Here is a 24,049-nt window from a genome sequence, read left to right as displayed (position 1 = left end):
CTAAAAAACTAAAGCCTATATTTGTAAAAAACTAAAGCCTAATTCTGCCAAAAGAGAGACTGACACCAAGGCTAAACAAAAGAGTCACCTTCTGGATGTAAATTGTCTAATTTGCATGGGGAAAACCCAACCCTCAGATGAGATGGATCTCAGCCAGCGGACAACATTGAAATCACCATTAAAAAGTCACAATGGAAGACTACAGTGTGGAGAATCTTTTTTCACAGTCAGGAGAGGCCTCAGAGAACATGAAAAAAGATGCTCTAGGTTCTGAACTTCAAGGGATTTCTCCATCATGTTCTGCAGTGTGGAAAGGTTTCATTCACATGCTTTCTATAAAGCAGTTCAAAGTTACAGCCTTCAAAGTGTCTGGCTATAACACCCACCTTTGCCAGGAATTACCAAAGATTATTACAAGCAAATGATCATCTGTCCGGATTCTGTCTGGGAATTCATGGATCATATTTGGCCTGAATGCACTAAGACATCCAGTGATTCTGTCACTGTGTTCTGTAGCCCACTAGTTTATTCCTACCTGAATCACAAACTGAAATATGGAATAGTAAGCACAGACAACATGGAGACCTTTCTTATTCCACTGCCTGCATGAAAACCAATACCTCCCAGACTACACCCACTGGGGGGACCAGGTCTTGATAATGACCATCCCCATCTGTTGCTAGGCCTTCTTCTTCCAAACCATCCATCCTGAACTTCCTGTCCAAAAAGGGTAAGCAGAGTACAGAAAGAGGAGCTAGATGTCCCCAATGACATTTTTTTCTTCTATCATAGATGATGTGGAGAGATAAGAGCTTCAGATTTTGGAACAGGGGCTCCCACCTATTTGCCTTCCCTCCAGAGAACAGAGCTCTGTTCCTCAGGAAGTGTCTATGCCTGAGCTGATAGGTAGGTAGTCTCTGTCTGTTGGTAAACACCCTTCAGGAGATGGAAACCTAAAATAACAACAACTTTAATAAATTAATGTGTCCACTGATGATTACCAGCCTGATCCCTTAACAGCAACATACCCCATATGGCCAACTCATAACATGACACCCAGTTTGCAGCCTCCTCTTCCTTTTGACACTAATCCAGTCGCCATGGTTGATCAATCAGCCATGTATGGTCCACCCAAATTTTGGCCTTCTACATTCTATTCTAAGTTTCTAACATTCACATATCTAAGAGAAGTGGACAGTGGGAACAATGGCAATTTGAAGGCCACTAACTAACTCTGTTTTTTTAATGTCCCTGTACAGGTTGGGAAATTCCATTACAGAACAGAAGGTTTGCAAAGGATTATTTAAGTCAATTGTCTTATTTATTTTTTGAAAGCACGCTTCTTGGTCCCCTTCTGGGATGAAAAAAATCAACTCCCAGCAAGCAGGCATGGCACTCAAGAAAGAATTCCCAAGAAAGACACAATGTAATACTTAAACCTTAAGTCTGAAATGTTGCATTTGCTGCTCTATTCCGCTTGTTCACAATATATCTCATATGGTTAAGTGTACAGTGGGAACAACGGCAGTTTGAAGGCCACTAACTAACTATGCTTTTTTTATGTCCCTGTACTGGTTGGGAAATGCCTTTATAGAAGATTTGCAAAGCATTATTTAAGTCAATTGTTTATTTATTTTTGGAAAGCACACTTCCTGGCCCCCTTGTGAGCTGAGAGGTGGTCAAAATTGAATGGAAATGAATGTTATTGAGGTTATTAATACTGTAGGAACAAAATAATGCCCATTTTATGTGATTTTAGCTGTTTTTTTTATTTTTTAAGAAAAAATCCAGATCCCAAACCCAAACCAAAACCAAAACACGAAAACAAAACACGGTGGTGAGGTTTTGGCAAAACCAATCCAGATCTCAAACTAGGGGAGATCCAGATCCAAAACCAAAACCAAAACACGGGGGTCGGTGCACTTCTCTTGTTTTAATCAACTTGCCAGCCTGGGTCTAACAACTGGAAGATGCAAGGTGGGTCTCAATTGAGTATTTGCATAAAACTTTAAGTATATCAATTCCCCTTAGACACTGCCATCTAATTCTGGCCCCCATTATATTTGAAAAGGCAGTCTCTATTAGGTGGTCTCAATATGATGAGACCTTCACCTTCAGGTAACATTTAATGTCAGAAATTAATTTCTTAAATTATTTCCACTGTATTGATTGGGTCAAAAAGTTGCTCCAACAAATATATTTTTCAAGTCACAGGGGATTGCTGCACCTTTAAATAGACAGTGCAGTTCAATTAATCAGAAGTGTTGCTCACCTGTCTAGATATATTGAGGGCATAGTCAGACAGTACAAAAGGCCTGGTAAATAGCAAACACAGACAGTATTAGGCATGGATGAGATAGAAGATTTATCAAATTATAAGTTCAAATGTGTGGTACACAGTAAGACATAACAATGAAAGAGCAGACAGGAGAATGGTCAAAAGTCAAACCAAAACTCAGAAACTGGTGTTCAGTTCAAAGCAGTCAAGTGTGCACAAATACAATTTCAGAAAACAATCACCTAGTATTGACTGCTACAGTAGGTGACATTTCCTCTTAATCTAAAAGGGGTAGTCATACAAAGTGATAAAGGCCACCAAGACATCTCTCTGGCATGAGTTTTAAAACCATTGTTAATAGCAACATTCTAACATTTATAAGAATACAGATTGAAATGAGCTTGTTACTATTAATTATAAAGCTTATAGAAATCTCTGCAGACCTAAAATTGCATTGGAGTGTGCAATTTAATTTTTTTTTAAAAATCTAGGAGCTAGCTTAAAAGTTAAGGAGCCAGACAATCATCCATGACCAAAATATATGAACACTTGTATAGACGACCACACATACCCCTTCAATGCCCCTTAATCTCCCCACATGCCATCAGACCACCTCTCATGCCTCTTCAATGCTCACCAGATTCTACCACATACCCATACCTGCATCTAATTCATATTATGAGACACAGTAGGGCCCAAATGGGCATTATGCCACATAATAAGGCCCAAATTGATAGTATGCCACACAGTAAGGCCCAAATTGATATTTTGCCAGACAGTAGGGCTCAAATTGATGTTATGCCACACAGTAGGACTCAATTTGTTATTATGTCACACAGTATGCCCCAATTCATATTATTCTAGACATTATGCCCCAAATTCAAATTATGCCATACACAATGTCCCAAATGCACATTATGCCACACAATATGACCCAAATTCATATTATGCAACACAGAATGCCCCAAATTCAGTGAAGTCCATTCACAACACTACACACAGCACATACACGTTCTATGAATTAATAAAGCACCTAAATCTAGAATAGCACCTGCAATGGTTTATCTATCTAGCACTGACTAGTTAGAGGGGTATGTAATGAACAGCCCTCTGGATTCTGTGGAACTACAAATACCAGCATGCCCTGCAACAATTTGACTGCTAGAGCATGCTGTGAAGTGTAGTTCCACATTAGCTGGAATGCTACACATTGACTACCCATGGTCTAGCACATTTAAGACATCTCCTTTATGAGATAACTATTACATATATGGAGAGTACACTTTGAGTTAGCTGGATGGCAAGTATCAGTACAAAGGTGTGGATGGCAGCTAGTCCATGTAACCCCCACCTCAAGGCCTACCCAACTATAGCACCAAAGAAAGATGGCAAGACAGAGGATGTGGCATAATGGTGACTAGCATAAATACAGCTGGGAGGGCAGTTATTGGTGAGTCACATAAATACAGTATTCTGTACTGAAACCAAAACTCAAAACCTAGGATACCAATAAAATAATGTCCCCCCAGCTGCAACACAACTCACCCAGCTACAAACCTGCAGCTTAGCTGCCATCACCATAGGGACTTTCCCCTTAATGAACCAGGCTGAGGAAGCTTGCAGGGGAAGAACTACCAGCATGCACTTTAGGAGCCCCAGGATGCAGTTACAGGCTTATCTACACCATCTTGTGCAAGCTAGGAGTGGTACCTCCCACTTATGTTCAAGTCAGAGTCATTATCCTTGTCCTCCTTCTCCTCCCCATTGGACTTGGTCTGCATGGGCTTCCATCAAAGTTGATCCCACGGGCCTCATTGCTTTCCTGGAGCTGGTTCTCCTTCAGGTGGGCGAAGTAGAACAGGGTGAACTCCACCAGGTCCTGAGGCCTCTGGTGGATGAACCCTGCCATGTAGACCTGCAGAAACTCTGTCATGCTGGGAGGTCTCTGTCCCCTCTGGTGGGCATTCACATCATGGTGGCGTGACCCGAGAGTGAGTTAAATGGTCTGTCTGAGGCATCTCCAGTGAGGCATCTCCAGTGGAGGGAGGAGACAGAGCCACACTGACAGGCATGCCTCACCTACTCCTATAACCACCTATGCTTTTTTGACAATTAGCTATATTTGTAGTGTACCCGACTCTTGTAAAACCTGGTCATCAGGACTAAATCTTGGTCGCCATGGTGATTTGTTGAGCCTTGAGTTAAAGGCTCTAATCATTTCTCCCCTTATAAAGATTCTGGAGGTTCCTTCTACTGAGGGTATGTAGTCATTTTTTTCAACAGTCACTATGTCGACAGTGGCTATATTGAAATGAAAATACCAGCACCATTATGCCAACATGGTGGTTTTAATGCTACTTAAAGAATTTTTACCAGCATGTTTAAACAAATGCTGATAGGGATTGGAGAAATGAGGTGTGAGGCACTGAACAAAAAGGCACTGCAGACAGGACAGGAACACAAGGAGAGCCACTAGAGCTGATTGAAAGCTGAGGAGCCAACAGAACTGGAGTCACAAGGAGACCAGGAGTCAATGATCTGCAATCCACTAGGGATATAAAAAGTTCTGGCAATGATTGGAGTTTAAATCGGATGTGTAAACCCGAACGTGCCTGTTTTTGATCCAAAACGGTCACATGACCGGAGTTCCTATAGGATAGATTAGTAGTCAACTCCCTGGAAGAAACTGCAAGATGGAGGCTCACATGTCTTTGATCATAGTGCTGTCTGTACGCAGTCGGCAGAAGACATGAAGCTGCAATGCTTCACAGAGAGTAGAAGCGACTACCGGTTGAACCTGGTTGAGGAGACCAGGATGCATGTCTGCCATGCCAGACCCGGTAAGATGCACCTGCAGTGTGCCATATGACATTTCAGTAGTGAGCATGACAGTAAAGAAACATGATCAGCTATGTCAAACTAACAGATAACCCCTGCAGTCCCCATGCAGCATGAAGCAACTGTTTCCTCTAGAGCCATCAGAAAAAGGATGCTGAGTTATGATATTTGGTAAAGGGTAGGCATAGTTCCAGCAAATCACTGATTTCTACAGTGATTGGTTCAAGTTTTGTGAATCTGCCTTCAGCAGAATCACTTCATTAGATCCATAATAAACAACCTTTAACTGGGAAGAATGGCAGTTGTCAATGACTACTTTATTATAGAAAGCTGTATAGCTACATACCTGCACTTTTCTCCGGCTACTTTATGTATCATGTGCTGCAGTGCCTATACCTCATAGGGGTCTATGTACTAAGCAGTGATAAGTGACAGAGTGAAAAGTGATGTCTGTGATAAGTGCCTGTCAATCAGCTTCCAACTGTCATCTCACAGGTTGTGTTTGAAAAATGACAGTTGGGAGCTGATTGGCTGGCACCTTATCACAGACTTATCACTTTTCATTCTGTCACTTATCACTGCTTAGTACATAGACCCCATAGATTGTAAACTCATTTGGGTAGGGCCACTTTTACCTTCTGTTTAATGTCATTATTTGTCATTTGTATGTGTTTTGTGCATAATACGTCAACACTTTTTAAATAAATAGAGAATAATAATAATAATAACAATAATAATAATACAGCTGTATGTGGAGGTTTGCATTTAGCAGTTCTCATGGTTTACAAACTGCACATGAAACTGCAAGTGCCGGTATACTGAGACAGGCTTGCTGGTGCCTGTAGTCCATCTGTAAAGAACAAATATTATGATCTATTTTTTATACATCAATCCTGCATCCTCCGCTACCAGGGGTGCAGGGAATTGCCCCAGACTTTCAGCCAAGGGTTGGAGGGAGGACCCTTTTTTTGTGGGGGGTCACGACATCCTGAGGAACTCCAGCCCTAGTCTGACCAGTTTGAGGCTGGTTAATGTTATGTCAGGGGGATCCAACACTGTGTGTCTCCCTGCTATGGCATTAGCTCCCCGGCTGGTTCAGCCCGTCGCTGGTTATTGGAAAATAAGGGGAACCTCACTCAGTTTGCTCCATCTACTTTACAGTATTATTATTATCCTTTATTTATATGGCACCACAAGTGTTCCATAGTGCCTTACATAGTACATGGACAAATAAGTGAACAAGCAATAAGTGACTTACAGTACAGTACAATGCAGGACAAGGACAAGGTTTATATACATTGCTGCATTAGTGATCATGACACTCAAAAAAGCAACAGAGCGTAATCAACGAGGTGTTAGGTGACCGAGTGAGTAGTAGATGACAGTATAAGTAAGGAGAAGCACAAGAGGGTAGAGGGCCCTGCTCATGAGAGCTTACATTCTAAAGGGGCGGGGTAGACAAGCAGGTGTGACACAGATGGGATAGACAGGGAAGAAGGAGCAAGTAGCAATGGGTTAGGATGATGCAGTACCAGCCCAGGCTGAGAGATACGGGGCTGGTTACTGATCTGGGGGGGAAGACCCTACACATTTTATTAATATTTCTAAGCCTTTCTTTTTGATTTAACCTAATTAACCCTGCACAGATCAGTATGATCTGTGCAGTGCTTCTCCCAACCTTGCCTGACACAGGCAGGTATATTGTTTGGGTGGATTAGTTTTTGTTTAGGGTTTTGGTCAGTTTTAAAACTGACCTTTATTAAGTTTGTGTATCCTATTTTTTTCTATGTAAAAGTATCTGTTGGTTTTCACTTTAGAAAATGGTCAGTTTACAAAATCGATGGAAAATTGTCCAAAAACACCAAACCAACCGTTTGATTGAGCCGCACACAAAAGTGAATGCAGAAGTGTCATTTGACTGTCTCCCGTCTGTTTATGCAAATGTCCCTACAAACTCGTTCCCTTGTGTAAATCCATACGGCTGAATGTGCAAGTATTGAGATGCCCAATTAGTGCATTCTAATATGTCACCATTGATTACCGTCTGACCACGTCCTCCTATACCTGCATCTGTGCATTGAGGTGCCCGAAAGAATTTCAGAAGATACCCACTATTTTTGCATGCGCTACTACCCACTTCGCAGTCACCGCCCATCACTTTTCTGACATTTTTCTGATAACATCTGACCTGAAAACAACAGTACCTTTGTGCATTCATTCTACTGTATGTAATGCATGCATCGTAGGGGTTTACAGAAATTGTAACGCATGTGCAGTGTCAAAAATCACTCAACTACGGGACCATCATTATTGCGTGCGGATTTTGTGCAACTCAGAACCACACCCTTAATATTAATGTTTTATTAATCTACTTTGTGGCTTCAATTTGTAAATATTAGATTTAGTTTCATTAATTATTAACTGGAAGTAATTAAAAATTAGAGATGTGCACCAACACCCTGTGTTTTGGTTTTGGTTCTAATTCATCATCGTGTTTTGGTGTTTGCTTTTGCCAAAACCACCCTCATGTGTTTTGGCTTTGGTTTTGGATCTGTATTTTTAATTTTTTTTAAATTGTTCCTACAGTATTATTTACCTCAATAACAATAATTTCCAGTCATTTTCAACTAGCACCAGGCTTTTCTGAGCCGATACTGGTTGTGAAAATATGAGAGAGAAAACGTAGGGTTCCCCCGTATTTTACGCAACCAGCACCGGGCTCCTGAGCTGGTATTACACAAAAACTACAAGATGAATTTGGATTGTGTTTTCAATATTGTATAGCTTAGTCACCTAGTGACCTAGTGGTCATTATCTCAATGTGACATCAGGGAGAGGAGCAATAAAGGAAAAACCAGATTCTCGACACTTGGCATGTGCAGCATGCAGAATCCTCAAGCCAAAAATAACTAGATGTATATATATATAATTTTGGGGGGGACAAACTTTTGTATATGTATATAATGATACCTATATATATATATATATATATATATATATATACACACACACAGTATATATATATATATATATATATATACATATATTGCACACCCCAAATGCAAGCAGTTATATATGTACTGTATGCATATGTAAATTCATAGAGGTATATATCTAAGATCTATTTTGCAGGAAAATCCAACTATTAATTAATAACTAACATTAAGCACTAATTTGGCAGTTTATCTTGACTCATGCAGTTGCAGTATACATGTCAATCCAGTAGATGGCGCACCAAGACAAATACTACATACAAAAGAGTTGCTGCTCATGTTACTTGCAACCTTACAGTGTTACTATAGGTTAAGTAGCAATGGATTTGGGATCTGCAAGATAGTGCAGCTGGATTCCAGAGTACGGCATTGCAATGAAAATTGGTGTTCCGATCATACTTCTGAGGAACTTGACTCTGCCCAAGTTATGCAACTGAACCCGCCTTAAAGTCACTGTTCTACAAAGGAACCTAATTGAGGCACAGATTCTAATTGGACCTGGCACAAGTGAGACTGCCTCTCCCATGACCAGCTTTACTTGGCTTGCTCATGAGTTAGTAGCCCCAATCAACTTTTTGTGTTACTCCCTGAAGGGAAAACTGCAAATATTGCTTACAAAAACATTTTGTGATTGTCTACAATAAAAAAATATACATTACAATATTAGATGCCACTACTGTTTTTGTAAAATTAGTTCCGCAGAGCAATAACAAACATCCACACGTGTGAAGCTGCCGGCAAACGCTGGTGACAAATACAAGGGATAAGAATGAATGTTGTGGGTTACTGGACTACTTGAGAGAAATGGAGAGGGAGAGGTGAGTGTAACACTACCCATTCTCCTTACCTTTGAGGTCACTATATCAGTCAGGGTGTCTAAACTGAATGTGATATTGTAAATCTCTGAATAATACAGAAATACAGCATGAAATTATTATTTTTTTTAAACTACAAAACTGTATATTTGTAAAATAAGGAACATACATTAGTATTACTAGAAAACTATTGGGTAAAGTTGCTAGTGTAAATTTTATCAAGGTCTACCTACCACCCACTACACCTATGCATTTTTAAAATCCTAGCCCCCCTGTTTTTTTTATATTAATTTATTTCAGTCTTTTTTTGGACAAGAGACTTCAATAATGGATAATAATAGTAGCTATATTTAGATTCAGTTTCCATGGACCTATTAATGTTTTATGCATATTTGACCATATTCAAGCCTTATCTGGTTTTGTTAATATTTTTATGCACAAAAGGAATACTTGTGTGACACAGGTTGGCCCTATACTATACTGTGATTTAGCCCCACTATTATTATTGTTATTATTATTATTATTATTATTATTATTATTATTATTATTATTATTATTATCATTTATTTATATGGCACCACAAGTGTTCCGCAGCGCCTTACAAAGTACATAAACAAATAGGTTGAGATTACAGTGACTTACAGTACAGTACAATACAATACAGGACATGGATAATATACATTGCTACATTCGCGACCATAACACCCAGATAAGCAACAATGCAAAGCTACCAAGTGTTAGGTGCCCTATTAGAGAGAAAGAAAGAGATGAAAGTAGAGTAAGGAGAAGCACAAGAGGGTAGAGGGCCCTGCTCATAAGAGCTTACATTCTAAAGATAAATGTTGATTAATTTTCAACAATTTTAAATTGACCAAAATCAATTAAAATAGACCTTTAGTAAATATACCCTTTTGACATAAGTGTGTAGTTGAAACGTCATGGGCATGGAATTGATGGCTATTCAGAGGTGAGCATATGCAGAGATATCGCTGGTTTCTGATGGATTTCTTGCACCAAGAATAGGGCTGTTAAAAGTGCGCACTAATAGTGATGACGGCTACAAGCGGATATATAGGAGTGGTGCCGTTGCATTAAACACCTGCCTTTTTTTTTTACATCAGATGCAACCACACCAGACTGGGCTTTCCGTGACGCGGTCGCATCTGATGCGACCAGTCAGAAATGCCTACTAGGCAGTTGCGGGAAGCTAATCTTCCAGCAGTCGCCTATGTCAGAGGGACCTGCTAGTCCCTCTACACCTTCAGAATCCCCCTACAGTATGTCCCGATCACGCTGCCATAGTGATCAATTGCCCAGCATGACCCCCTTTCGGCACGACTGCAGGCAGTTGTATCTTCAATGGTAGACTTAGCTGCTGCTGTGTCCCTCTCATTGTGGCCAGCAGTGATTGGTCAGCCTGCATGAACCCCCTCCCGGTGCAGCTGCCCTGCTATGTCACCAACCCGGGCAGTCAGCGGCACCCCCAACCAATTCTCCCCATGCGAGGCTATGACTCATATAGAAACAGGCAGCAGCTGCAGCTCCAGGTAGCCACGGCTGCTGCTCTGTCCCGCACCCACTACTACCCATAGCTGTGACTCCTATCGAAGCAGGCACTGGCAGCAGCCGTAGCTGCTTACAGTGGTGTCCGCAGGGGGCGCCACCACTGTGGAGGAAAAGTAGCTGGTAAGAGAATGGCTGCAAAGCCACTCCCACGCTGGTAGTTATTGGATACAGTATACATATAGTATACTATACTATATACAGTATATTAGGGATGGCCAATGACCATCGATGGTTTGTCCCCCAACTGTTGTTAAGGAAACATCAGTGGCTGTGGTCTCAAACAATTGATGGTTTCTATTGATAGTTGACCCATCGGCTATCGATGGTAAAGCTGTCAACGGCCATCATTACAGTAAACCATAGAAATTGCTATATTTATGGTATGCAGTGTTTAAATAAAAATGTTTTTTAGAAAATCATGTTGGATAAGTTTTAAAAATAAGTTCTTGAACTAATTCATTCATAAAACAATTACAATTTCAGAGCGGTTTTTGGAAAAAATATTAGCCATTTAATTGGTTAATGCAGCCAACTCTGAATCAAACAGAGATTATCATGTTTTCCTGGATTGCATATGAATCAGCCCTTTAATGCACTTTTCTTGACAGACTTGGTAGCTATAAGAACTTTATGATCTTTATGATCTTGACTCTGGGTACCTCAAGCTTCATCTCACTGGCTGGGCCTTATCTGGAATTATATGCGAGATTATATAGTTTTCATGTGTGACATTATGTTACCCCGGTGTGGTGAGGATGGACTGTACAACTCAGGTGTACCTGGATGTTGGTTGGACTCTCACTGGTAACAACTGTTTGCTGGACCACCCGTAGCAGAGAGGTAAGGAGTTTTCCCAAAAAAACCATTGTAGTTACATAATCAAGATAAAGTTAAATGTTTTGCAGTACAATGCCACAAAAATATACATTCACAATATATTCTATATGAAATTGAAGTGGATTATCACTTATCAAACAGTAGGCCTACAGCTCACCCTATCCCTAAACCAGGAATCAGTTAGTTAAATGTAAAGTCCAGGACAGTTTAAAAATTGTGAACCCTCCTTCAACAATTTGTACTGTATGTTGGTAACAAAGTTGCTTTAGGTTCTCTGTATGCACAGTTGGAGCTTGTAGTGGAGAGATTGTTGCAGTGCTGTAATGTAAGTTTAAATACAGACATTTTTATTTCAAGAGATTGATACTTGGGACCAATACAATGGTTGTTTCTCACCAAATCCAAAGAAAAAACTGAATGCAGATTCCCTTCCAAACATTAGACACAGCTTACTCTGGAATGCAAGTTGGGCAAGGATCCTGTGGCCGACTATAGGGGTATATATACTAAAGTGAGAGGTTTTAGAAGTGGAGATGTTGCCCATGTCAACCAATCAGATTCTACTTATCATTTATCTAACACCTTCTAGAAGATAATAGCTAGAATCTGATTGGTTGCTATGGACAACATCTCCACTTCTAAAAACTCTCACTTTAGTAAATATACCCCTAGGTCTCAGGAATCAGGCTTTTGCTTTTGTAACCTCAAAGCACACACTGCCTTCTAATTGTGACTTCTATGAAGTCTTATTCAGTAGCCTTCAGTCTGTTTATTTCAAGAACAGGGCAGGACAGCTCCTCTAATGTTTCAGTTTTACAAACAGTTCTCTGTCCAGGATATGTGCAGCTGTCTGTTACAAAACCATCTTGGCCTTGTGAAAGTATCATTACATGTAATTACTACAACCAATAATAAAATAAAGACTTGGGAGACATAGATTTGGCATAAAATTGTTAGCTATTTATTTAAGGACAGTATGGTGGCAAAGAAAGTGTGTCTAGATTTACCCCAATCCAACAATGCACAATAGCAACTAACATCTACATGTATTGCAGGTGGATAATGCCCCAGGCACACAAAAAACAATACCAGTAATGCCAACACAAAAGGATCCAATCAAACTTCTAACTTGACTACCCTCTTGTGAAGGTGATGGCTTTGCGCCTGTCAAGGTGGTCCAGCCAACTACCCAGTCAACAATGGTGAGTGCAGCCAAAACTACAGCAATTATACAATTGTACAAACTTAATTGCACCCTGACTGGTGATCTGCCAGTCTTTTCCACACCAAATAGCCAATGAGAATCACCATCATATCAATCACATATGGAGGGGGGGAAGAGAGGAACAAAAGAGGCTTTGGCCCAGCCTGTAATTACCTTGAATAGCAAGATCAATGAGATACTATACCTAAATCAATAGGACAGATTTTGACATGTTTCCTCACAAGCCAGCTCCCAGGCTTGAGGTTTAAATTCCTTCATTCTTATATAATGATTCAGTTACCCTGAACTGCCAGTTTAGCCCAATTAGCAGTCGAGGGTGTTTTCTCTCTGCACCTCACACCACATGCTTCTATTCTCCAAGACATGGATAAACAGTGGCATATACAGTACCACTAATTAACCTTCATAAGGAACCTATTTTGCTCTCCATATTTCTTATTAGTTCACTGTCTGAACTCCTGCACCTCATTTCAGTCACCTCAGACTCTTAGACTTCCCCCAACAGTCAGTGACAGTTTAGTATATATCAAATGGTGTTGTTCAGCTTTCTAACCTGCAGAATGAGACTCCTCTCCCTTGCTGTCCACAAGACCAACCAGTTTTATCCATGAACTGGGTTTTAATTCTTAATGTCAGAGTTCTCAGGATTCAGCCTGGGATCGGCCATTACTCACCATGGTGTCGTCTTCCCCTGACTAGCTGCGCGGTCAGATGCCAGGTGCGGTGGCAGGTGACACACTGAGTATTATCCCCAGGGCCCTGCTGACTTCCATGCAATCCTCCATATCGGAGTTCCAGCAGTGGCGGTCATGGGCGCAGCCAAATTGTCTGTCTCACATGACCGGACCATTTACCAATGGTAACCTGGTCACCTCTCAGCTGACTCCTCCAATGGACAGCTACCTAAGGGTATAAAGCAGGACTCCAGGAAACAGGAAGTTGCCTGAACAACTTTTCTTCTCCAGTAGCTGCTAGCTTCGAATCGCTGTTCCAGGCTCCATGTTGTTGTATACTCAGTATGCTTCACCAGTCTCTGTGATATTTTACTTCAGTCACTACTGTTATTTTCCAGTGATATTCAGCATCGGTCGCTACCAAGATTATTTAGTGATATTCTACATCAGTCACTTCAGTGATATTCAAAATCAGTCACTTCAGTGATATTCAACATCAGTCACTTCAGTGATATTCAACATCAGTCACAACCAGTGATATTCAACATCAGTCACTACCAATATTCTTCAATGTAATTCAACATCAGACACTACCAGTTCAACATTGGTTACTATGGATTCTCTCTAGTGATATTCTACATTGGTCTCTACCAATATACTTCAGTATTACTAACAGCAGTGATTATCAATATTCACCATTGATATTCTCCAGCCACTCAGTTGTCTTCTTATCTCACTGTCAGTTGCTAATTCCTGGGTTACTGATCAGGGGGCCACGACCTGCTCTTTGAGCGCAGCTAAACCCATATACCTATTGGAAGGGTCACTGGCGAAAACCACCAATGGGTTAGATTCCATGCCTCTGGTGAGGTCTCGTCAACACCTGGGATTAGCCGATGAGAAAGTCGTATTTACTTCCTCTTCGTTTACTGCTGTCTCCTCATCTAGTCACGTTGACTCCCAGGCCTCTGACTGGAAACCTCAAGGGCCAGGTCGTGACAAGAGTAATTGCTGCCATGGTAAGCTCTACCTCTCGCTGCAACTGTTGGGTGCACAGGGGTATCATATCATCCTATAGTTTCCAGAGAAATCATGTCTGTGAGGACTGCAAATCCTAACTGCTAGCACTGGCTTACTCATAGTACTTTTTACCAGTTCTACTAAACTGACTCAGATGAGAAAACATGTTCTGGTAAGTGAATGCCCTAGCACAGCAGTTTTAAACCGGTTGTGAAGTGTGCCACGGGGCTGACAGAGCCACCGGGCACATTTTACTGTACTTCAGCATCCCGGGCCGCTGAGCTCCTCTTGGAGACTCAGGCGTGACCGGGTAGTGACCTGCAAAGATACGGCGGTGTGACATCACAGGTCACGCACGCCGCATTGTCCACTGCCCTCCAGCCCACTCTGCCAGCCAACGCCCTGCGCCAATTAGCCAGCCTGTGCTCTGTCCAGGCAGGCTCTGCAGCCTGCCTGGAAGCCCGCCCGCACGCGATCCTGCTGCAGTGGAGTGACAAGGGGGGAAGAAATGTGGATTTTGTGGGGACCAGACATTTTTTTCTTCTTCGTGGGTACCAGCCATAGTTTATTTTTTCGTGGGAACCAGTCATGTCATTTTTTTTAGTGAGAACCAGTCATATGTTATCCAGCCATATATTTGCCTATTTAGTGGGGAACAATGTGTTTTGTTTTTTGTTTCTGTGGGGCCAGCCATAGGTTTCTTTTTCTGTGGGGAGCAATTCTGTGGGGCGCAATGTGGTATGGTTGTTTTTTTGTGGGGAGCAATGTGGTTTTTTTTTTCTGTTAGGCCAGCCAATGGGATTGTTTTATTCTTGTGGGGGCCAATGTAGTGTGTTTTTTATTCTTGTGGGGGCCAATGTAGTGTGTTTTGTTCCTGTGGGAACTAATGTAGTGTGTTTTTTCATAGTCCGCGCACACCGCATCGCCGGATAGTGTGCCTTGGCAATTTTAAAATCTTGTGTAGTGTGCCCTGAGTTAAAAAAGGTTGAAAATCACTGCCCTAGCATATTCTAATGTATACTTTATTTTCATGGCTGTTTGGATGTTGAGACTTTGACAATTTGTATGCCAATGCAGAGAATGGGAAGAGGTGTACTGGCTGAGTACTGTATTCTATCACTGTACCAAAGGTTGGTGCTACCATTAGGTTATCCTAATATACATGCAGTAGCAATTAGGTTGGTTCACTAGGATGCAAAACTTAAACTGCAATTTTTTCCATTTAACAGAAAATCCATTCTTAACGGATATACATACTGTAAATGGAGACATTCTGTTATAAGCAAAGTATGATGTGGTTCGTTAGCCAACAGGCACTAATCTAGTTTTGTAAATAAAGATGTTGCTGTTTCATACTTAACTTCATCAACAACTCTTGAAACAGTGAAAACTTTTGTCCTGAACAATTTAAATAAACAAAATTGTAATCACCATAAACATTATGAACACTGTTATCAAATCAATTTTATGTTTAAGTTCTATTCACTTTAAACATCTTAATAATGAAACTTACCCTTTAAAAGCAGTTTATTTAATGTTTTTACAGACTAGGCATATTGCCCTGTGATTAATTAATCCGCATTACTTAATATCCCATGTTTAAAATTGTGACAGTAATATTCTACAAAAATAATTATTCATTTAGACAAATTGTGTTTTAATAAGACCTTTAATACTCTGTTGAGGATATTATAAATTCATGCCAGAAATAATCTCCTTAATTATTAATGTAGACAACTGATACTTTTAGACAAGTAATAACCCATTCCAATAATTAATGCTACAAAGAGGCAATTTAGATCTTGTTCAGTTTATTATTTATTCAGTATATAATAACTGGTTCCAAAATAATTCTGCATATGGATTTAAATAAATTTCTAGTAATTATGTTGTATTCTCTAATGCAATTGTGGTATGTTAGCTATGCTTACATACTGACACATTCACGCCATACTGTATGCAGTTTTAATTACTCTGGAATGATTTGCACTTTTCATATCTCTAATGAGTGCAATTATTTATTAAGGGCATACAGAGTCTACTCTAAAGCTCATGCATCCCTTTTATTTGCCTTTGTAACTTGTGTAGAGTGAAACTACAGATGTGATACATCCTTTCCATACATATCTACATTACTAGCCCTCCCTAAAAAAACTGTACATATCTTCATTATGGCATATACAGTATCTACTTTATCTAGTGCTGATGCACCCTGAAGTTCTAAATACTTTACAGTATGTGCAGCTACCTTATATACTAGCCTGCAGTCTCTAAGTTAAATCTTATGTTCAAGTAAAAGAGTTGAAAGTTTTTAGTGCTATGTCTATGGAGTAGATGTACTAAGTCTTGGCAAGAGATAAAGTACCAACCAATCAGCTTTTAGTTGTCATTTTTTAAAACACAGCAACACAGCCTGGAAAATGACAGGAGTTGATTGGTTGGCACCTTATCTGTCTCCACTTTATCTCTCTCCATGGCTTGATACATCTACACAAGAAGATCCAACACTCTTCATCTTGACTGTCTTCTTCTTCAGTGTGGTGCCACAACCTTAGAGAGGACAACACATGTCTACAACTTGATGAAAGGCTACATTTGTGAAGAGGCAGATGGATTGGAGCTGAAAGGTTAAAGCGGCACTAATGTTCAGTGTAAAGCCTGGTATGCTTTTCACTGAATATTATTGGTGCTTTAAATTTTCAGATTCAACCCGATGAGAAGCGGCAGCTTACAAAAGCTTCATAAATATAGCCCAAAGAATATACAGTACTTATGAGATGAAGGGTAAGCACGTAAAGTGGATTAGACAGAGTAGCTACTAAGTAAATGGGTGGTTTGGGTGAGTTTTGAAAATACTTTTTGAGTCAGGCAGTAATGGCAGTAATGTTTGTTGTGATTATACAGCCAAAGAGTGAAAACATAGTATGCACAGGGAAATAACCAGTCCATCCAGTATTGTGTCATGTTACAGAAATATGCAATGTAAAGAAGATAAGAGTGACATGCCCCTGAATGGTCAGTACTATGTCATCATGTAACAGAGTATTGTATAAAGAACATGCTCACCTTGGTCTAAGGCTTATCATAAGAATATGTTTGGAAACTGATAAAGTATAGCTCATTAGATTAGTTAATAATTAGATAAATGTGAACATATGTTAAGCAAGCCTTTTACGTAATAGAATTTGAAAATATTTTTTTCACAGATAATAGATTTTTGATACACTAATATTTACTTGCTTAAACAAAGGCATTCGCTTCTTTATGCATACGGATGTCAAGTGCCACCCTACAACATAGTGACACTCTCCCGAATACTGGCATTAGTAAGTGTAACTCCAGCTATTAATGGCGCAGTAATACAAAGTGGAATTTTAAGCTTCCTGTAAGCTGCAGTTTTAGCAGCCTGAACCTGGAGAAGCGGTTCAGGTGTGCAAATTAATTTCTGTAGGTATTATCACACATGTACAGCATTATACACTTGGTAAGAATCATGGTAAGGGCATGTAGGCATATCTATTGCAGGTTCATAACCCCACGGGTGTAAAGACACATGTACTGTAACTGCTGATCATCAGAACAGATCTTAGCAGTTACAGATAAATAATCAGCAGCAGATCACCCCTAAGGGGAATTGGGCATCAATGCTTCACAGCCAGGTGCTAGTTGCAGCCTGTGCTGTCTGTACTGCAATTTTAACTAGCTGGTTCTGCTGAAAACTAAACATACCAGAACTTTGGGGTTCCGGGTCGAATGGAGTCCCAGTTTGGATCACTTTTGGGGTTCCAAGTAGAACCGAGACCCATCTCCAGTCCGCTGTAAGTTTGGAATTCGGATTTAAAAAACAAATCTCGGATTATGGATTGTATGTAAACAGGTTAAAATTACATGATTTTAGCTGTTTTTATAAATTTTAAAGAAATCCAAAACAAAAACAAAAAAGTACAAAAACACTTAAGGGTGGTTTTGACAAAACCAAAACATGGGGTCACCACACATCTCTAGTTACAAACACCTCTTTTATTCACTGATTGACAAGAGAGGGAGTGTATTTAATATTTTAAATTCATTTGAGCATGACCTGTACACTTATTAAGTTCTGTAGTGATTCTGCTGGGCGGATGCTACTCCTCCATGTAGGTGATAGGCCGAAAATGAGAGCCGTGATCTCAAAGCACAAGCACCACACTCCCAGCCTGGCAATAGCACAAAAGAGCAGCAGCTGGCAGCAACTCAGTGTACGTTTAGCATTTGGGTAGGTAACCATAATGCTTTTGATCCCAATGTACGAAGTTCAAAGGGAGCACTGGCTGCAAATTGCATACTCATTTGTAGTTTCTACATAGGGAATTGTTATTATTATGCACTGATGTTGCATCAGGCCCATAATGGAGTGAGGGTGACTTCAATCTGTTGCTCTCTGCAATGCAGTATAAATAGATCCTTGTACATGTGATACCCCTAGTTTTGGGAGTGTCACTGAGGGGTGGCTTTGGGTTTAAAATGCCTTGGTGATACAATATATATACGAGGGGTGAGCGGGTTCGGATTTCTGAAATCCGAACCCCCCCGAACCCCCCCGATCCGAGGCCGATTCGAGTCAGGCTCGACTTTTCCCACCTGACTCGGATCTGAAATCGAGGCAAAACATCATCATCCCGCCTTCCGGGTCTCGCGGGTTTTGGATTCCATATAAGGTACCCGCGTCGGCGCCATTTTCTCACTCGGCTGTGGACAGTAAAGAGGGAGGGTGGGAGTTAGGGCTGGCTGGGCTGTGTAGTGTAGTGTTGTGCTGTGCTGCGCTGTGCTGCTGTTGTCCATAGGGGCTGTGTCCACTCCTCCAAAGTCCATAGGGGCTGGCTGTGTTGTGCTGTGATGCTGTTGTCCAGAGGGGCTGTGTCCACTCCTCCAAAGTACATAGGGGCTGGCTGTGTTGTGCTGTGCTGCTGTTGTCCATAGGGGCTGTGTCCACTCCTCCAAAGTCCAGAGGGGCTGGCTGGACTGTGTTGTGCAGTCAGTTGCCCATAGGGGCTGTGTCCACTCCAAAGTCCTGTGCAGTGTCCCAGTCCTAAAGGGGTGCTGTAGTGTTGTCCAGGGGGTGCACTGTCCATCAGGGGTGCTCCCCCAAAGTGCAAAAAAATAATATTTTTTCTGTGTTTGTGAATTGTGTGCGCAGTAGCAGCACGTGCATCAACAAAGTAGTGCCAAGCGTGCGCCTGTGTCATAAGTAAAGGGCCGGCTGGCTTGACCATTAAAGGGTGCTGTAACCCCCAAAGTGCACTCCAAACAAAATAAAAAAATATTTTCTGTGTTTGTGAATTGTGTACACTGTGGCTGCACGTGCATCAACAAAGGAGCAGTGCCAAGCGTGCGCCTGTGTCCCATAAGTAAAGGGCCGGCTGGCTTGTCCGTTAAAGGGTGCTGTAACCCCCAAAGGGCACTCCAAACAAATTAAAAAAATATATATTTTTTTGTTTGTGAATTGTGTGCGCAGTAGCCGCACGTGCATCAACAAAGTAGCGCCAAGCGTGCGCCTGTGTCATAGGTAAAGGGCCGGCTGGCTTGACCATTAGAGGGTGCTGTAACCCCCAAAGTGCATTCCAAAAAAAACAAAAAAATATATTTTTTTGTGTTTGTGAATTGTGTGTGCAGTAGCAGCACGTGCATCAACAAAGTAGCGCCAAGCATGCGCCTGTGTCATAAGTAAAGGGCCGGCTGGTTTTAAAGGGTGCTGTAACCCCCAAAGTGTACTCCAAACAAAATAAAAAAATATTTTTTTTTGTGTTTGTGAATTGTGTGCGCAGTAGCCGCACGTGCATCAATAAAGTAGCGCGAAGCGTGCGCCTGTGTCATAGGTAAAGCGCCGGCTGGCTTGACTGTTAAAGGGTGATGCAACCCCAAAGTGCACTCCAAACAAAATAAAAAAATATTTTCTGTGTTTGTGAATTGTGTGCACTGTGGCTGCACGTGCATCAACAAAGGAGCAGCGCCAAGCATGTGCCTGTGTCCCATAAGTAAAGGGCGGCTGGCTTGACCGTTGAAGGGTGCTGTAACCCCCAAAGGGCACTCCAAACAAAATAAAAAAATATATTTTTTTGTGTTTATGAATTGTGGGCCTGACTCAGAGCCGCTCGTAAGCGGCCGCTCGTTCGCTCCGAGCGATGTTCGCACATCTGCGCATGCGTATGGGTTGTAATGCACATGCGCCAACCAGTCATTGCGATCGGAAATAGAGCGCTCGCAGAATAGCGAGTGCCTGCTAATTTGAGTGACAGGATTAGGCGTTTGTGGGTGGTAACAGGGGAAGGTGCTTGAAAACGGGGAGTGGTGATCCGAACGCAGGCGTGCCAAAATGTCAAAATGGGCGTTTTAAAGGTGTGCATAATTAACAAAGCAGCGTCATCGATGACGTCACTTGGTTGTTTCTTAGCCTGAACTGTTCGCATGAGTGCGGTAGGAAAATCCAACCACAAGCACTGCGAGCAGTTCAGACGCCTTTCGATGTACTCGATTAAAAGTGGAGATGACGTAGGATGCGATCGGCCAGGAGGACGTCTTTAGAAAATAGCAAGCGCATATTTCGTTCACTCGCTCAGACATAGAGGCGTCAACAGACTGCAAAGAGCGAGCGCTCAATTTAAATAGCTGGCCCCTTTTTCTGAATGAGCGAGCGCAAATAGCGTCCGGCTCTGTATCAGTCCCTGTGTGCGCAGTAGCAGCACGTGCATCAACAAAGTAGTGCCAAGCGTGCGCCTGTGTCATAAGTAAAGGGCCGGCTGGCTTGTCCGTTAAAGGGTGCTGTAACCCCCAAAGGGCACTCCAAACAAAATGAAAAAATATTTTCTGTGTTTGTAAATTGTGTGCACTGTGGCTGCACGTACATCAACAAAGAAGCAGCGCCAAGCGTGCGCCTGTGTCCCATAAGTAAAGGGCCGGCTGGCTCATTTCTTAAAGGGTGGTGTAACCCACAAAGTGCACTAGTGTCCATCAAAAATAAAAAATTATTTTCTGTGTTTGTGTGCGCCTTAGCCGCATGTATATATCAATATAACATAAATGGAGGACCAAACTTTCTCCGATAAAAGTAAAATAGGGAAAGATCAAGAACCACTTCCTCCTAGTGCTGTTGCTGCTGCTGGGAGTTGTTCATCATCCCAGAGAGGAAGTAGGAACACCACTACTTTTACTAAACAATTGACCCTCCAACAGTTCCTAGCGAGGAGGATGAAGTACGACAGCAGTCATCCTGAAGCAAAATGTATAACTGAGGCCTTGACTGCTATGTTGGTGTTAGACGTGCGTCCGGGATCCGCCATTAGTACAGTGGGATTTAGACAATTGATGGAGGTAGTGTGTCCCCGGTTCCAAATCCTGTCTAGATTCCACCTGCATCCTCAAAGCAGCAGCGACAAACGTGCGTCTGTCTGTTAAAGGGTGGTGTAACCCTCAAAGTGCGCTCCACAAACAATAAAAAAATTCTTCTTTTTTTCTGTCTTTGTGAATTGTGTGGGCTGTAGCCGCACCTGCATCCTCAAAGCAGCAGCGACAAGCGTGCGTCTGTCTGTTAAAGGGTGGTGTAACCCTCAAAGTGCTCCAAAAAATAAAAAATTATTTTTTCATGTGTTTGTGACTTGTGTGCGATGTAGCCACACGTGCATCAACACAGTAGCAGCGCCAAGCATGCACCTGTGTCATAAGTCAAGGGTCGGTTTGGGCATCTGGTCTGGACTGAAGGACGTGCCAACAATTTCTGACAAGTCTACTGTCACTGCATATGATTCTGTCCTCAAAGCAGCAGCGACAAGCGTGCATCTGTCTGTTAAAGGGTGGTGTTACCCCCAAAGTGCGCTCCAACAAAATAAAATAGTCTTCTTTTTTTCTGTTCTTGTGTGTGAAATGTGTGCACATAAGCCGCATCTGCATCCTCAAAGCAGCAGCGCCAAGCGTGCGTCTGTCTGTTAAAGGGTGGTGCAACCCCCAAAGTGCGCTCCAACCAAAATAAAATAATCTTCTTTTTTTCTGTGTTTGTGTGTGAAATGTATGCACAGTAGCCGCACCTGCATCCTCAAAGCAGCAGCGACAAGCGTACGTCTGTATATTAAAGGGTGGTGTAACCCTCAAAGTGCGCTCCTCAAACAATAAAAAAAATCTTATTTTTTTCTCTGTCTTTGTGAAATGTGTGGGCTGTAGCTGCACCTGCATCCTCAAAGCAGCAGCGACAAGCGTGCGTCTGTCTATTAAAGGGTGGTGTAACCCTCAAAGTGCGCTCCACAAACAATAAAAAAATTCTTTTTTTCTTTGTCTTTGTGAAATGTGTGGGCTGTAGCCGCACCTGCATCCTCAAAGCAGCAGCGACAAGCATGCGTCTGTCTGTTAAAGGGTGGTGTAATCCTCAAAGTGCGCTCCACAAACAATAAAAAAATTCTTTTTTTTTTCTGTCTTTGTGAAATGTGTGGGCTGTAGTCGCACCTGCATCCTCAAAGCAGCAGCGACAAGCGTGAGTATGTCTGTTAAAGGTTTACATCAGTGACAGCATCCAAGTAGGCATGTCAGACAGTCCGTACATGTACTGGCAGGAAAAAGAGGCAATTTGGAGGCCCCTGTACAAACTGGCTCTATTTTACCTGAGTCGCCCCCCCTCCAGTGTGTACTTCGAAAGAGTGTTTTGTGCAGCCGGGAACCTTGTCAGCGAAAGGTGTAGGAGGTTGCTTCCACAAAATGTGAAGAAGATGATGTTCATAAAAATGAATTATCAACTCTTCCAGGGAGACCAGCCTCTATAACGTACAGAGGGACCTGTGGTGGTGGATTCCAGCGGGGACGAATTAATACTCTGTGAGGATGAGGATGTACACAACACTGAAGAGGATGAGGAATGAGGAGGATGAAGACGACATCTTGCCTCCGTAGACCCAGTTTGTGCAGGGACAGATTAATTGCCAGCTTGTTTTGTGGGGGCCCAAACGAACCAATCACTTCAGCTACAGTCGTGTGGCAGACCCTGGCGCTGAAATGATTGGTTTGTTAAAGTGTGCATGTCCTGTTTATACAACATAAGGGTGGGTGGGAGGGCCCAAGGACAATTCCATCTTGCACTTCTTTTTTTTCTTTGCATTATGTACTGTTTGCGGCCTAGTTTTTCAAACTGCCATCCTGTCTGCCACTGCAGTGTCACTCCTAGATGGGCCACGTGTTTGTGCCGCCCACTCGTGTCGCTTAGCATAGTCATCCAGCTACCTCGGTGCAACCTTTTTGGCATAAAAACACTATTGTGAGGTATGAGGTGTTCAGAATAGACTGGAAAGGAGTGGAAATTAAGGTTATTGAGGTTAATAATAGCATAGGAGCAATAAAACCCACAAATTCTGTGATTTTAGCTGTTTTTATGCTTTTTTTCAAAAAAATACATATCCAAAACACAAAACCCAGAACCCAAAACATGGAAGGGTGGTTTTGGCAAAACTAATCCAGATCCAAAACACGAAGAAAGATCCAGATCCAAAACCAAAACACGAAAAGTGGCCGGTGCACACCCTTAATATATAAATATGTATTTGACTATATATTTAAGTTGGATATTGTCCTTGGGGTTGTATTTTGTATTATGTTGTACTGAGTATGGGCATTGACATGCCAGCCAGACTGTCTCTATACCCCACCCCCCCAGGATTGTGGACTATCCCCTGCCATGAAATATTAGAAATGGAGGGGCACAAGGCTAAGATTTCTCCACCGGACTTAACAGGGAATTCTGTTTGCCCTCCTGTGTGGTTAGGCAGCCGTAGTAACTGCCATGCAGCTCG

General features: G+C 41.8%; 1 pseudogene; it reads right to left on the bottom strand.

The window, feature by feature from the left end:
* Positions 1 to 4,001: 4,001 nt before the first annotated feature.
* LOC148524223 (uncharacterized) overlaps positions 4,002 to 24,049 on the bottom strand; it is a 42,502-nt pseudogene continuing 22,454 nt past the window's right edge.

This window comes from Taudactylus pleione, unplaced genomic scaffold (assembly GCF_031769625.1).
Source record: "Taudactylus pleione unplaced genomic scaffold, aTauple2 ptg000120l, whole genome shotgun sequence".
NCBI lineage: Eukaryota > Metazoa > Chordata > Amphibia > Anura > Myobatrachidae > Taudactylus > Taudactylus pleione.
This window is presented reverse-complemented; position numbering and strand designations above follow the sequence as displayed.